General features: G+C 40.5%; 1 protein-coding gene across 1 annotated transcript in view; it reads left to right on the top strand.

The window, feature by feature from the left end:
• plxnb2b (plexin b2b) overlaps nucleotides 1–16,009 on the top strand; it is a 221,873-nt gene that overhangs the window by 103,293 nt on the left and 102,571 nt on the right. Inside the window, exon 3 of the mRNA XM_077517377.1 lies at nucleotides 11,225–11,323. The gene's annotated coding sequence lies outside the window, so the exon portion shown is untranslated. The remainder of the gene's footprint in view (nucleotides 1–11,224; nucleotides 11,324–16,009) is intronic.

The following is a 16,009-nucleotide window of genomic DNA, read 5'->3' as shown; positions in this document are numbered from 1 at the left end:
CTGTTTTCGTCAATGATCAAAGCCTCTGTCATATCAAAGTTTTTCTTTGATAACATGTGGCAGTAAAAGAGTTAATAGTAATGATGAGCTGATGATTAGAATACAGGCATAGTTGTCAATGTGTTGCAAATAAAATACAGTACAAAGAGTTCACCAATTGACAGTGACGGTTAACAATGTGCAACCGCTCTTATTACCTCCAACATGGAGCTGCTAAGGTGGCAAATGGCAGATTTTTTTTTTTTCTTCTTCTCTTTGGGTGATATTTTAGAGTTTGACTTCTCAGTGAATGGAGCCATGTCGTCATTGTTCGACATGTGCAGAAGATGGCTGTTTTCCACGGATCCAAACTGCAGTCCTTCAGCCTCGGTGGGGATCTGCCTTCTTCTGTGTGTCAGTCTAGTCCCACCATGTAACACGACATGATCTGATTCTTCCTCATCTTTTCTGATGGGATTTTCCAAGCTGCCAATAATCCAGCAGCTCTCTCTCTCTCGCTCTCTCGCTCTCTATTGCTCGCCGTTTCTCATGGATTGCTAAAGTTAAAAATAATTCAACCACAAATGGGTGAAAAGCCGCGAGGCAGAGCACTTATTTTTGTGCCTTTTTTTTTTCCCCCCTTCCTTCCCTCCCCCGTCTCTGAAATCATCGCCGCAAATGTTGAAGGTTTCTGGCAATGAGCATGGAGCGGAATTACACGGGAGCAATCTGGCCATCTCGAAAGCCTCAACTCGCAAATGTCCATCCACCCCCCCCCACCCCCACCCCACCCCCGCCGCATTAAGTGATTTGCGGGCCAGCGTTTGAGTGGGATTGCGCATCATCTCTTTGCATGACATTTCTCAAGATGGGGAGAGACGTTAAGTACTGTCATCGTCTTTTTTTTATTTTTTATTTTTTATTTTTTATCCTGACTTTCCTCTCTTGACGCTGTCAGAGAAATTGTTCTCTGGAGTAATGCTTTCAAACGAAATCAGTTGCATCGAGCCGCCATGTCGGCCAACAATACTGTCAAGGACTGGCACATTGCCGGCATGTTGCCCACTGGATTTATTTGGCCTTGTTGTGCTTATGACAAGTTACAATGTATATATATATATATATATATATATATATATATATATGTATGCATTTTTAATCCTAATTAATAATTAACTGACGATTAATCGCACATTAATCGCACCTTTTATATCTCAATTTATAGCTAATTTTACAATAAAATGTACACATTTTTTCCCTCTAATTTAAATGTTTTTATTTTTTAGTCATTGATACAGTAATTTAATAAGAATTAAATTAAAAAAAAATTAACAGTAATTTAATAAGAATTAAATTATTATTATTTTTTAAAAACTAAATATGTACTGTCCTGGAAAATAAACCAAAAAGTGTGACTGATTTGTGTTGGTAATTTTTCTGTCACTACAACATACATGTCATATTTTCATTTGTAAGACAATGGTGACAGCTCAGTGCATTTTTCATATTAGGAGCTGCCTAATTTTAATATAAAGTAACTTGTGAAATTATGCACATTTTTAAAACTGTAAAATACAACACAGTCCCCACAACTATACTTTCGCTGAATCCTTTTATTTTGTTAAGTTCAATAGGATGTGCATTGTAAAATGACAAATTTTTACTGCATAGGAACCATAAACGATCGATTCTTTCTTTTCATATTAAGAGCTATGTCATTTTAATCAAGAAGTAACTTGCGAGCTTCTGCACATTTTAAAATTGCAAAATACAACTTCACGCCAGTCCCCATAAATATATGCATGTATAATTGAATTCATTACTGCTAAACTGTGTTACAGTGACTCCTTTTGACGACGTTGGCCGCTTTTATTTTGTTAAGTTCTCGGATGCACCATGACGCAGCTGAGGCCGCTCTGCTGTTACAGCGAACACATCGACACGTTCACCCTTATGAGATATTTTGTGGAGATGAATAAATATATAAGATAAATAGGCTTGGGCTCACTCCAACTGACAAGATGGCGTCCATTTGAATGCATTTGAATGATGCGCATGTGCAGTGCAGCATGACAAATACGGTGCCTGTTCAGGATTTCTGTTAGTGTGCAAATTGAAGCCTTTGAAAATACGGTCTTCAAATAATTCAGATGTCTTGTAGGCTTGGAGAACAAGCTGTGTTTGTGTTTAAGCAGTGTCCACAAAACTGGACGCTTCTCCAGCCTTGGGAGTTTGCTTGCAAAGGCTCTGCGCTTGATTTTGGCACCGCACGACGTATTCCCGCTCTCACCAAAACCAAAATGAAAGAATGAGGTAAATATTTGTCCTCAGCTCAAAACCTTACCTCACACATATCCAATAAATCATTGTGTGGAAATTTTAACCCCGGAGAGACGTTTTGTGCCAGACATTTTCAAACCAGTTTGGCTGTGCCTAATAAATAACGTTCAAATTTACAATAATGTATTTTTGAGTCAAAAATGAATTAAGATGATAATAGAATGGCAAACATCTGTATGTTGTTTTGAAATCTATATTCAAGTGTTTTGAGATTGTAATTTAGGGTATACTGTATGTACTAACTGTCATGACTCGCGAGTCTCGTGAGTCATGAAGGAGTGATGTTTGAATGATGTTTTTGTACGTTTTGTGTTATATGATGTAAGAACTCTACGATGCCTAGATGATGTGTGTGGCGACAGGAATCTTTGGTACTTTGTGATGTTTCCACGTCATACGATGTCTTGCCACAATCTATGATGAGATTGATCGATTCTCTATATAAGCTGTCTGAAAGATGTTAGTGTTGCTGGATTATTGCTCACTGTTCCTGTGTACAGCTCTCTTAGTTTCTGCCTCTCAATGTGAATAAATAGATAAAATCTTATTTGTGTCTGCGCTTTGGGAGTTTTACATTTTCTTTCTTTCCTTTTTTTTTTTTTTTTCTATTCGTGTCATGGTGCCTAAACCTGACGAATTACGTAGGTTCACTCAGCTGCATTTCAATTTTAAATTTATATAGTTGTATTTTTTGCAGCAATATTGTACACCTTCTAGTACCTTCCTACTGAAATGATGACTGTAGATGATGTGGGGTAATGGTGTGTGCGAGTGAGAGTACAAGTATGTATGTGTCTTTCAGGTCCAACTTCAGACGCCTTTACTCTTAGAAGCCCAGCCTTTGCGTTCTTAACTAATTCAATAATAACGTCTTGAAATTGTCATTAGGGATAAATGAGGGTGTATATTTAAAGGCCCTCTCAAGGTTAAAATTAGCCTTGGATTTGTCTTCCGCCATACTATAGATTATTAATGCCACGAAATGAAGGGCTCATCACAAACATGAACAAATTGCTTCTTCCGTTCAAAGTAAATATTTCCATCGGATCACCCAGAGCGTCTGTAGGTTAATTGTGCTTGGGTGCCAAAGAATAGAGAACACGGCACCACAGGAGGTGCGCGAGTGTCGAGAGAAAGATTGCGAATGACGGCTCGGAGTAAATTAGCATGGACTTTCTTTCATCTTTCTTTCTCTTGGCCTTTTTCGTCACTGGAGGGATGCTTTCAACTTTTAGTCAGCGTGCGCTCTCTCAGGAGTTGCGCTGCCTTTAGCCGTGTCCCACCCCCGCAATTTTTGCTGTTCGCAAATTCACGAGATCAATTGACCCGACGCAATTAAATTCGGGGACAGAGGCAGGCAGAAAGGATTGCCGCGCGCCTTTTGAAGGTGGCATCCAACATAACAAAGTGCCGCGAGGAAATAATGCAACAGATCAAACCCGACGCTGATATGAAGGAGCAAAAGTCTTTTAAAGTTGGCTAGCTCCCTTACTATTAAAAAGCTAAATGTGATTGGCCTAATAGACCTTTCCACCATATCACGTCATATGACGCCACTAGTCAATCAATTCTCAGATTTCGTTTGAATGACGCAAAGCGGCAGAGGGTTTGCGAAAACAGGATAAATGGCTCGAATGCTGATTTTTTTTCGCCTTTTTCTCTACCGACGTACTAGTTTGAATGTGTGAATTGTCAGCCGAAAAATAAGATGTTACGTGAGGTCAATTGCTTCCCTGAAAGAAGAAACGGCGTCTGTCATTTACATTTAGACAGGTGAGTTGATTCAAATTTAGATGAGGTGAAACTCAGACATTGTTAGCATTGTCATTGTGGGGACTGGCTTGACTTTTCTGTTGCTCAGATTAGTGGCACAAACTTGCTCTTTTGATGCTGACGTCTTGGCGTTAGCGAGTAGGCTAGCCGCTGTGTTTTGCTAAATTACTCAAAAACTACTCAAGCAAACATTTTATACATGGCGGTGGGAACGTACCTTCCGCTAACCCGTTGAGGGAGGTTTGGTTTACAGTCCGTCCATTTCAAAGTGACTATGAAATTTTGTACCATTATTTTCAATGTCCGCTCAAGTTATTGTGTGAATGCTGAAAGCATAATATATCCGATTTACACTGTTGCAATTTCAACTTGCTCCAAAAATTGACACCTCCCGTGTCATAAAATTTCTTATTCCTCATGTTCAAACTTCAATGTCATATAATAATTATTGTCCAGTAAGTTAACATCCATTATATCCAGACACAAATAAGAGTTTAACACTTTATTTGCATAACATCAAGAGGCATGGAACTAGCTTGACTTGACCAGAAACAACGAGAAGGCATCATGGATCCAGAGGCATGGACAGGTGGCCAGATGGACAGAGGAAAATAATCAGACAAAAACATACACTTCTCAGTCAGGCTTATATAGACAGCCAATCGATCTGATTGGCTGTGGCTAGACATGTGGGTAACAGGACTGACATGGAATTATCTGATTGGCTGTTGACCAGATAAAGAGATTAAATATTCCTGACATCACATAACTTCTGACTTCACATAGTATCTTAACAGTTGAAACTAGATGCTAGTTACATCAGTTCCAAACAGACACTTGTCCTCATGGTCATGACCCAAACATAACCCTGGCATGACCCAGTCATGAAAGTACCATGACCATGACCCAAACATAACCCTTGCATGACCCAGACATAACCCTGTCATGCCCTTGCATGACCCAAACATAACCCTGGCATGACCCAGTCATGAAAGTACCATGACCCAAACATAACCCTTGCATGACCCAAACATAACCCCGTCATGCCCTTGCATGACCCAAACATAACCCTGTCATGACCCAGTCATGACAGTACCATGACCCAAACATAACCCTTGCATGACCCGAACATAACCCTGTCATACCCTTGCATGACCCTAACATAACCCTGTCATACCCTTGCATGACCCGAACATAACCATGTCATACCCTTGCATGACCCAAACATAACCCTGTCATGCCCTTGCATGACCCAAACTTAACCCTGGCATGACCCGGTCATGACACCCTTGGTCAAAATGTCACAGACAAAATATGAAAATGTGTTTTTTGCAATTTAACATAACAAAAATTGGATCGTACATCATAAATAACAATTTGGTTCTACAGATAAAAAAATAATCTGAGGATTTATTAGGGATAAACTGGAAAAATATTGTGATTTATTTAGCCAAATCGCACACTCCTCATGGTCCCATTCATTGAATTGGGCTCTTAAATTTGATCAGAGTGGCTTCATAAAAATGTTTTATTTTTGAAGTTCCACTTTTCACCATATAAGTGAAACGTTTGGTGGAAACAGATCTCTCACATTTTTCCTTTTCATGTGTCCCCGAGTGGCTCACTTGTATATTATTAGCTGGAGGGTATCGAGTAGGGAACCCAGCTGCACAGATGCCACCCTGCCGTTTTTTGTTGTTGTTTTTTTTGCCGGCAGCGGAAGGACCACCAGGCCCGATGAAGAGGTGTAGCATCTCCTGACAGCTTCTCATTCAACACATGACTCGTCTTCCTCTCCCCTCGCGTCTTCCCTTCCAAAGCAGGGAAGCCGCCACGAGGGGAACCCATCACGGCTTTGGCCCGGGGCGCATCATTTTAGCGGCCAAATGGAAAAAAAGTGCGCGCAACAGCGAGAGAGAGAGAGAGAGAGATGCCACGTCGGCATCTTCTGTTCACCTTGAAGCGAGCGGAGAAGTCCTCCACCTCCTCCCGTCGCTCTGCTTATCCATCAGCCGGCGGCGCGTTGAAAAATCATTTACTGTATATACGCGAGGGTGATTGACGACACAACAACAACAACGTGTGAATGGCGGTCTCATCAGTCCGCCCCCGCAGACATAATACACTGCCAGACTTTTTTTTTCTTTTTTTTTCTCTCGTCGACGGCGTGACACCGAAAGTTCAAAAGAAACCGCAGGGCTTCTGTCGGACGAAAACATCACAATTTTTACTCGTTAATACCCCCCGGAGAACTGCTTTCTCCGAGTCCTCACCTGGCATAAACCCTTGCCTTTGACGACCTGCTTTTTTCGACAACATCCATCATAAGAAAAGGAAGAATGGTGGGAAAGACGACATTGACAATTGTCTACTCAATAGTGTTTGCATTGCACGAAGTGCCCAATTTCATCTATTTACATGCTTTCAAATGGCCCAAAGTCAATTTCACTGTGTTTATAATTCACCTGACATAACCACACACAAGTATACAATCAACTTCATTTTGCACTTCTGGTGCTCTACCGAACTTTGTATGATGAAAACGGCCTAAAGTGCAAACCCTTTTTTTAAAAACTCCGTTTCTAAAGGTTGCCAACTACGTGTGCAATCTGATAGAGAGTGAACGGGAAATTTTGCATCCGCTATCTGGGATCTTGTTAAATCTGGCCTTAGATGTTGAGAAGACATTTTAGATAACATTTTAACGTAAGAAAAGTTAGAACTACTCACTATTTATACAAAATAGACCTTTGCTCACCCAAGTATACGGCATTACATTCCAAAAATAAAGCGTGATTCAAAAGGTATGACCCTATTTCATGATCAAATATTCTGTGAAGGAAAAATAGCAAAAAAATAACACTTTTCAAGTTTTTTTTCACATGTTACAAGTGCTCAATATGGCCTCCCCTTGCAGCGCAAACAACATCAATCCGATATGAGAATTCTTCCCAAACACGTTGAAGCACATCAGGATCAATTGATTGAATTGATCGCTGTTGTTAATCGATGTTTTAAGTTTTCCAGGTCAGTTGGTAATTATCTTTACAAACCCCCAGAGAAAAAAAATCACAAACTGTGAAGTCAGGAGATCTATGAGGCCAAGCACTTTTTTTTTTTAGCTGTTGCTGCCATACTCATGATTCTATCAGTGTCACGTGACAATTATAGAAAACTGGGAAATCTGATCTTTCAAACAACCACTCCCTTATTCTGATTCATTTAATTACAAAATATGTGATCATGAAATAGGGTCATTCTTTTTTAATCATCCTGTAATGCCCTCATGATTACACACACTATATCAATTGTAATAATTTCCACATGAAATATTGGAGATTTCATTTGTGTCAGGGTTACCTGTTTGACATCAATTAAACACGACACAAAAAGGAGAGAAGACACTCATTTCAGGGCTCGCAAGGCGAGAGGAGAGGAACTGACTGATACAATTCACTCCTGCACTCTCTGAAGATTCCTCTCTTCACCCTCTCTATTTATTTGGTTTTCCACGCCCCGAGCCACACGGGTGTTCCAACCCTAAAAATGCAAATGTAAGGCATAGTTGGAACACAGTGTACTTGTTTGTCTATATGTTGTGCACGTGAGCGGAAGATTGCTGAGTAGATGTGTGGTCAAGTTTGCAATCATTTCTTAATAGAAAACAGGAGACCTCAGCAGACTGGCTCGAACCATTCGGCTGCGTTAGATGTTGTGGTTCTTCAGCTTTTTGAGTCATCTTTAAATTGCCAGGCTGTGTGAATGTGAGTGGGAACAGAGAAAAGCATTCTTCATTGCAAGCAGAAGCAGTTCTTCATGGCAGCAAATGTATGATAACTTATTATTTACAATTATTCCTACAAGGTGTGGAACAATCTGGATTATAAAACAAAATCTTCTCAGTCTGTTTGTATTTTTAAAAAAATATGTAAAAGCACAATTACTGCAAAAATATATATAGCACAAGGGCATGCAGTTGAATTATTTTGCAGTATTGTTACACTGAAAGCATCTTGGCCGCTCACGGTCATTCATTTTGTGTTGATTTATTTTATTTTATTTATTTTTTGTTATTATTTTTTTTTGTGTTGATCAGTGGCAGACAAAACTACTTTTACTTATTTCTGTGTCATTTCATTTCGTTTACTTTAGAGTGAAATAAAAAAAAAATGAATTGAATTGAATAAAAAAGCGGATCATTTGCCTGATTTCTTTTCACAAAGTGTTAATTCAGCGACAGTATGAATATAATTTTTTTTTAAATTTTGATAGACAATTAACTAACGACCATTTTAGTGTGCAGTCTGCCTTACATGGTCGGCTTCAGTTCATGGCAACCCTGGACAGGATAAAGTGTTATAGAAAATGGCTGAATGGATGATTACTGTGTGTCCTTGGGTCCCATGAATAGTGAAAACTGAATGCGAGCTATTAGTTTTGTTGGTATTATTGTAGTGATCGCAGGAATTAAGCGTTGTGTATGTAGGGTGCGGTGATTCCTAAAGTGTGGTACGATGGCTCCCACTAGTGGGACATGAAATGATCACTGAATTTAATATAAACAAAATTTATGCAATGAATTCAGTCTGTTTAAAAGTTTATTTAAATAATTTATTTAACCTTTTTTTTTTCAAATATTCCAATATTTAAAATTAAATTTAAATGTTCAAACATGCATACTGTTACAATAATAATAATAATAATAATAATAATATAATTTCTTAAGAATGAAAAAGTATACTGTAAATGAATCACAGCTGAAAGACATATTTCCGTTTTCTGCTCTATGATTATCTTACCGTGGTGGAATCACACACACACAAAAAATAACAAGAAAATCCAAAGAAAAAGCAAAACACATGTAGCGTTAATCCTTTATCTCGATAATCTTTGCCGTGCGAGTTTATTGGTGGATTTCGACTGTCGACCCTTATTGGGATTTAAGTGAAACTTGTGGAGAATCCGCTCTAATCCACCCTCGCGCTTGATCAAAGGCAGCCGCCTCGCCTGGCTTTTAGTTGAACTGACGGCTTCCTTTTCCCCGTCGCAAACTCGCTTTCCATTCCTCGGCATAGGCACTTTTGGCTTGAATGTGTCGTTCAGTCGGGAAAGACGGTGGGGGGGGGGATATGACGGGGGCAAAGGAAATTGGCGCGGTGACTATCTTTTTGTGTGGCGTGGCGCTTTTCTTGCATGTGTAATTGGTTGGAATGCAGAATTGAAAGATGGCCACGCTCCGCTGGCGTGTATGGCTAATAAAAAAAAAAAAAAAAAAATGTGCATGCCAATTGAAATCATGGCTAAAGTGTTTCCTCGTTCCCTAAACTGCTGTTAGAAACTGAACAAAAAATAGAATGTATTTTTTGCTTTCTAAATGCATAGTAGTACTTTTTAACTAATAATCATGCATATTTAATAATGTCAACCAAAACATTTTTAATGAATTGCTGTGTTGGTCTTGTCGGCACATTTTAATGACCACTAAACTCGACTCCTTCTAAAATGCGATTTGAATTTCTTTGTTCCAAACTCTCGGCTATACAGCCAATGTTTTAAGTAACATTTTTCCTACTACATGTTGACGTGTTTAGACAATACAAGTAGTGCCTTGAGATAAGCAAATTCAACCTTGAGATACAGTCTGCGCTTCATGATGGCAGATGACTCAACTCATTTCAACAACAAGCGGTATTTTGGCGGACACGATGACTCAACGTTCCTCGAAAAAGAGGCTTCAAGCTAACAGGAAACGTGTTAGCCACAAAGATGTGAATGCTACTGCTACTACATCATTTGTCGTAATATTAACTGCACATTGTTTTACATTTGAATCTATGTACTTTAACGTTAGCTTCTCCATTTTAAACGGATACTTTACTTATTTAGCCATTTTTGGCAGTCCAACATTAATATTTTTGATATTTTCATTATTTTTCATGTATAGTTTAGTACCTTTAAAAACGCATTTTGCAACTTGCTGTCGACTGAAAATGACATCACAAGGGCTCAGGTAACCAATCACAGCTCAGCTGGTGAATGTCACATGACCAAACCGAGAAAACAAGTGAGCTGTGATTGGTCATTTTCAGTCGACAGCAAGTAACAAAATGTGTTTTTCAAGGTACTAATTGTACGTGAAAAATAATGCAAGTATCAAATTACCATAATTATAGACGTGTTAACTTTTAATTGCTATAATGGGCTAAATAAGTGAAGTATCCCTTTAAGAGTTAATAGTAATAAGTTTTAATATATAGAAAGTAGGGCACAATTGTCCTATCCATGATTCCCATCGATTACTCATGTAATCACTCGCACTTGATCACTGCTTAACGATGTGTTCAAAACACATTTGGAGGAAGCTACGCTAAGCTAAGTTAGCTAGAGAAGCTTTAACTTGTTCGGGGCAGCCTTGGGTCTCACATCCTAACGGGTTTTGCTAACTTTACTGTTTTGTCCCGATATTACTCAGGTCCCATCCCGACTCTTTATCACTTTTGGACTGTCAACCAAGATATCATTTAGCATTAGCGATTAACAACCATCTGTCTTTTGACATTACTACTCTGTTGTGTTGAAAGCTTTTTTTTTTTTTTTCTGTCTGACATCATCCATCATTTTGTACGTCGTGCCCGACGCTGGTTTTGATATGTAATTATCCAATTGCGGCGCACAGTGGCAGTAAATGTCTTGCTTCCGTATAAAAGACAAAGGTGGATAAATACCCGATTTACGGTTCGAGCTCTGAAAGAGACTGGAGTGATGAGTGTCTTAAACCCTGCAGATGAGTGTTTACACCAAAACGGAGTGGATCAATTCCTCCTGAAAACGTGCATTGTTTGTCCCTAAAACGTTTGTATTTGGTCAATTACGAGAGCTTTTGCGGCTCTTTATTTATTTATTTTTTTTGTCTGTCATTGAGAGGTACAAAGAGGTTGTAAACACCACCGGAAGCACAACGTGGCCCGTGTGCTCGCGCCGTTCGACACGCAAAGCTCTTTTATTGAACCGCTGATTATGTTTTAAAGGATTACAAGGGAACTGTCAGGATTGTGAACTTTTAGCACGCTCACACAACGAGGTTATGAGAGCCAGCTCTTGTCTAAGGATGCTTGTTGTTGTCTGTTTGCAGGGCCGGCCGGCACACGGATTCACTCACTTGTTGCTGCTGCCTCTGCCTTCTTAATTAAATGACTCCACACTAGGATACAGGTGGATTAGCAAGTGTCTGGTAAGTACTAGTTACACTCGACTATACTTTCTACTTCCTGTTTTTGTTCAGCTGATAAGACATGTCATTGAGAAGCTTTTTTGCGAGCAAGCTTTTTCGAGGTGAATCTGTTTGGGACGTTTGAGAAGAACGAACGACGAGTGAGGATGCTGAATGCTACGTTAGCGTCATGTGCTAGCTGCGTGCTGAGTGGCTAGTTGCCACGTGCTTGTTGTGGTCAAAAATAGAGACAGATACGCTTTTATGGCTATAGAACACAATATTCTGTGGGCCTTGCAAAATCAGTCAAAAGCCAGTAAAACAGCCGGGAGCAAACGGGATTGCTTCTGTCAAAATGGCTGCGAGTGAATGAGTTAATGTTTGTTATAACAAAAAACAAAAAGTGCAGTGAGTTAGTCTCTTCGAAAGTTGGCGAAACATTTAAATAAATACCCCCTCACGGATGTTTACCCAATTTTAAGATGCTTTCTTTGGCTGATGCTAATATGAGTCAAAATGCCGAATATCGGCGGCAAAATTGTCGTCAAACGGGAGCATGAAATCATTCACTGCTTTTATATATCAACTGTTTTGATAGCACCCACCTGAGGGAAGTAGCTGGAAGAGGTAGTGACCAGGATCTGTAGGGTTAGCAAGGGTTGGTTCTTGCAGCGTGCAAGTCCCCAAGAGTGAGTTGCGAATATCAATGATTCTTTGCAAGTTCTAGCTCTCTATTGCGGTCTGATTTTGTCCATTTTTACGGCAGCAACCAAACCAGACTTTGATGGAGCAGCACAGCCAGTTGCAAAGTTAGTTTCGAACTTGTAGGATGTGTTGCGTGTTGACTGCCGGCGTCGCGATGCCCCCGGACAAGGATTATTTAATAGGTTTTCCAGCAAGCTGAGGTCAAGTCAACTTTTTCTTCCGCTGTTGTGGGCCTTTATTAGAAAGCGAGGGAGTCGACTTATCTGTCTTGTGTTATCTCAGCATTTCTACAGCGTAGCGTTTGCCCAGGCAGCCGTGACAGGATATTGATGGGCTTCTCCCCCCCCCCAACTTTCCCCATTTCCCCCAAACTAGCGTTCCATCCCGCATCTCCTTCACCCCATCTCAACCCGCGCAGCCGTCCCTCTATGTAAGGAAAGACGCATCATTTGTCCCCCCCTCCTCCAAGTAAGCCCTCTTCCCAAACTAAAAAGCGAGCGGCGACAGACGGATGCCGCTCTCGCGCGCGCGCGGCCTGTTAACATAAGTGAGTGGCTGTCACGCCATTTTGTTAGCATCGACACTTTTCTTTGGACGGGCCCCGCGGAGAGGGATTGCTCGTCGCGGCGTTGTCAGGCTTGTGTTTTGTGCCTTGAGGACGGGGACTGCCGCCCGCCTGCGTCTTTTCATTCCCTCAAAGATGCTGGGAGGTCGAGGGAGGGCGGCGGTAGCAATTTCTGCAGCAGACTGCTTCCTGCAGATCGGAGCGTCCAAGTGGAAAGGAGGCACATTTTTATCAAAGCTTCACTTCAGAGAGCACTTGGCCACGAGTCCTTTTTTACAGGGACCTCATGGCCGGGGGGGCGCTTGGGGAAGAGGCCACGTGAAGTTTCGGGGGGGGGGGGTTGCACAGTTAACAGGTCAGACTTTGATTCGACTCAATTCTTCACAAGTAGGAACATTAAAAGAAATATTGTTGCCGTGACATCCTTTAGAACAGGGGTGTCAGACATAAGGCCCGCGGACCGGATCAGGCCCGCAAAGGGGTTTAATCCGGCCCACGGGATGATTTTGTAAAGTTAAAAATGTTTTTTTTTTTAAATGTACTGTCAGACTAATCAATCAGCCGGCCACAATCAAAATATATAAAATTTGTAACTTCACAAGCAGTCCTCAGATGAGCAATGCAACTTGTACGAGGGAATCGTCCTGGGTGTCATTATTTTACATACAACTTAAAGTTACGGTTTGTTAAATTATCATATCATTATTATTATTATTATTGTTAATCATAGACCGACAAACGTGTTAAATACGACACAAATTCAATTACTGGTGACACAAATATATATGACAAGGATTAGCGTCCTTATAACGTCATTAACTGCGCCACGCAATGCATTCTGGGAACAATATATATGCAAAACAGGTAGATTTAACACTTCCAGAACTCAAAAAGTGTTGCCGTGTTCCCTTTGCATTTGTATTATTTTTTTGGAACAATATGATTACAGCTGAGCTCCGTAATTTAGGGCTGGCACACAAATAGCCAAAATCTGCGTATAATTGACGGCAATCGTTTTTAAGTTATGTACCGTTATTTTACCGATGCGGCCCACTTGCTAATATACTTTCCTCCATGCGGCACCTGAGCTAAGATGAGTTTGACACCCATGCTTTAGAATAATAGTTGTTAAATGTTAAATGTATGAGTGGCAATCACGGTTAGTAGGGGTGTTAAAAAAAATCGATTCGGCGATATATCGCGATACTACATCGCGCGATTCTCGAATCGATTCAATAATCGGCAGAATCGATTTTTTTTTTTTTTTTTTTTTAGGATTCACACCTTGAGCATGGAAGAATGTTATATGAACGGCACATTAAGCCTTAATATTTTTATTTTAATGCTGTTCAAATGTGAAACAGATTGCAAACTGTTTGTGTACAGTGACTCATGGTTATAAGCCTCAAGTTTTAGATAAATATATTCATACAAATCTTACAGTGTACATGTACAAATTTACTGATAGTATTTTCTAAATTTGAATGGAAAAAAATCGCAACAATCGACTTATAAATTCGTATCGGGATTAATCGGTATCGAATCGTGACCATTCGTATCGGGATTAATCGGTATCGAATCGAATCGTGACCTGTGAATCGTGATACGAATCGAATCGTCAGGTACTAGGCAATTCACACCCCTAACGGTTAGCATAGATGAGCTTTTTCCAAAGTCTTAATTATCTTTGAAAACAACAATTGACCCTTCAAGCCCCTCTTCAAAAGTCCTTAAAATTCCCTCTCTGTTTGACATTTATTGAACACGACAAAAAAGGAGAGAAGACACTCAGTTCAAAGCTCGCGAGGAGAGAGGAGAGGAACTGACTGATACAATTCACTCCTGCACTCTCTGAAGATTCCTCTCCTCACCCTCTCTATTTATTTGGTTTCCATGCCCCTAGTTACATGGGTGTTCCAACCCTAATAATGCAAAATGCAAAACATAGTTGGAACACCGATGTCCAATAGTTGAACGTTATCAAGAGGTAATTACAATTAATTAAGAATACATTGAGTTTGATTATTTTGCCGCATGAAAATTTTTTTTATTCTTTGATGAGGTAATAAAAATGTCATTTCTTTAGGTACATATCGCTCTCCTCTTTGGAACTCAGCGGTACCATACTGAATTCAATCGTAATCCCACTAAATCAATCGAATTGTATTTCATCGGAGAGATGCACTGTACAACACCATCCACTGTGTGTACATGTCGTCAAATTAAAAAACTGAGTAATCAGTCATGTCGGCACCTGGCCTGTCGTCTGGCCCCACAATCATATTTTGATGAAGGGAAAAGTTGTTGTGAAAGTCTGCAAACAAAGCTGATCCTTTAGTCGATGGCTCCTGACAGTTCTAATCGGCTTCCCCCCCCCCCTCCAAGTCCACATGCCGGTCTCTTGTCTTGATTAGATTTTTTTTTTTAAACCATATTTCTGTCTCAGCACCAAATTCCAGCTTGAGTTGATGGCGTTCCCTATTTTTATTTTTTTTATTTTTTTTTATCTCTATTCCCGCCTTATCCCCTCTGAGCCCATCTGTCTGAACTCTGTCCATTTCCACTGCTGACCCGGTAAAGACGCCAGTAAGAGGATTGCTCTCTCCGCCGCGTCAAACCAAATCACGCCGCCACTCTATATAGGATAAAGAGCTTTGATATTAAACGTATTAAAAAATAAAATAAAATGACTATATGCGACGTCCACCCTGTGACCGTAAGCTTTTTTTTTTGGTGATTAATGCTTCCGGCTTCAGTGTCATTGTGTTTCGAGTGTAGCTCATGCGTCTTTGTCATAAAAAGGGCGCCTTTGTATTCATGGCCAAGTGGTAGCCTTACATCTCATCAAACAATCATGTGACCTTCAGAGGTATGTACAAAACCTTCCTGCTGACGATTATTATTATTATTTTTTTGCCTATTTGTGTGTTTTGTTTTCTGATGTAACGATTAAATGGATGAAAACTCCAAAGGTCAGACCGATAATCCCTTACAGCAAACCGCGCAATCCCCGATTCGTGATGTTGAACATGCCCGCATTGTCAACACAAGACGGCATAGCGAGAGCAACCCCGGCAAGGTCGTCGCTCTTCCGCGTCGGGATGATGCAAACGCTCGAGCAATTTCGCCACAAGATCAAATGAATAAGAAACGACCGCTAATCGTGCGCCTGCCGCTGTAGAACCCCGTTCAGGCGGAGCTTGAGAATAATTGTGCCACTTCTCCCGCCGCCAAGAACTTATTGTTGCGGGCCGCGATTGGATTTAGTCGCAGCACAATCCGTCTCTGCCGCGACCCCGGCGTGAACTGCCTCTGCGGAGAAATGGCCTCTTCACCCAAAGCGTGCGCAGATGATTTTTCAACAGCGCTCGTCATTACAGGTTTGGCCTGATGCTATTAACGGCGGTGGGAACGAGCCTCCCGTTTCCGATTGATGC

The sequence above is a fragment of the Festucalex cinctus genome, chromosome 3 (assembly GCF_051991245.1).
Source record: "Festucalex cinctus isolate MCC-2025b chromosome 3, RoL_Fcin_1.0, whole genome shotgun sequence".
Classification (NCBI taxonomy): domain Eukaryota; kingdom Metazoa; phylum Chordata; class Actinopteri; order Syngnathiformes; family Syngnathidae; genus Festucalex; species Festucalex cinctus.
Note: the sequence above shows the minus strand (reverse complement) of the source record. Positions and strands in the feature narration are given on the sequence as shown.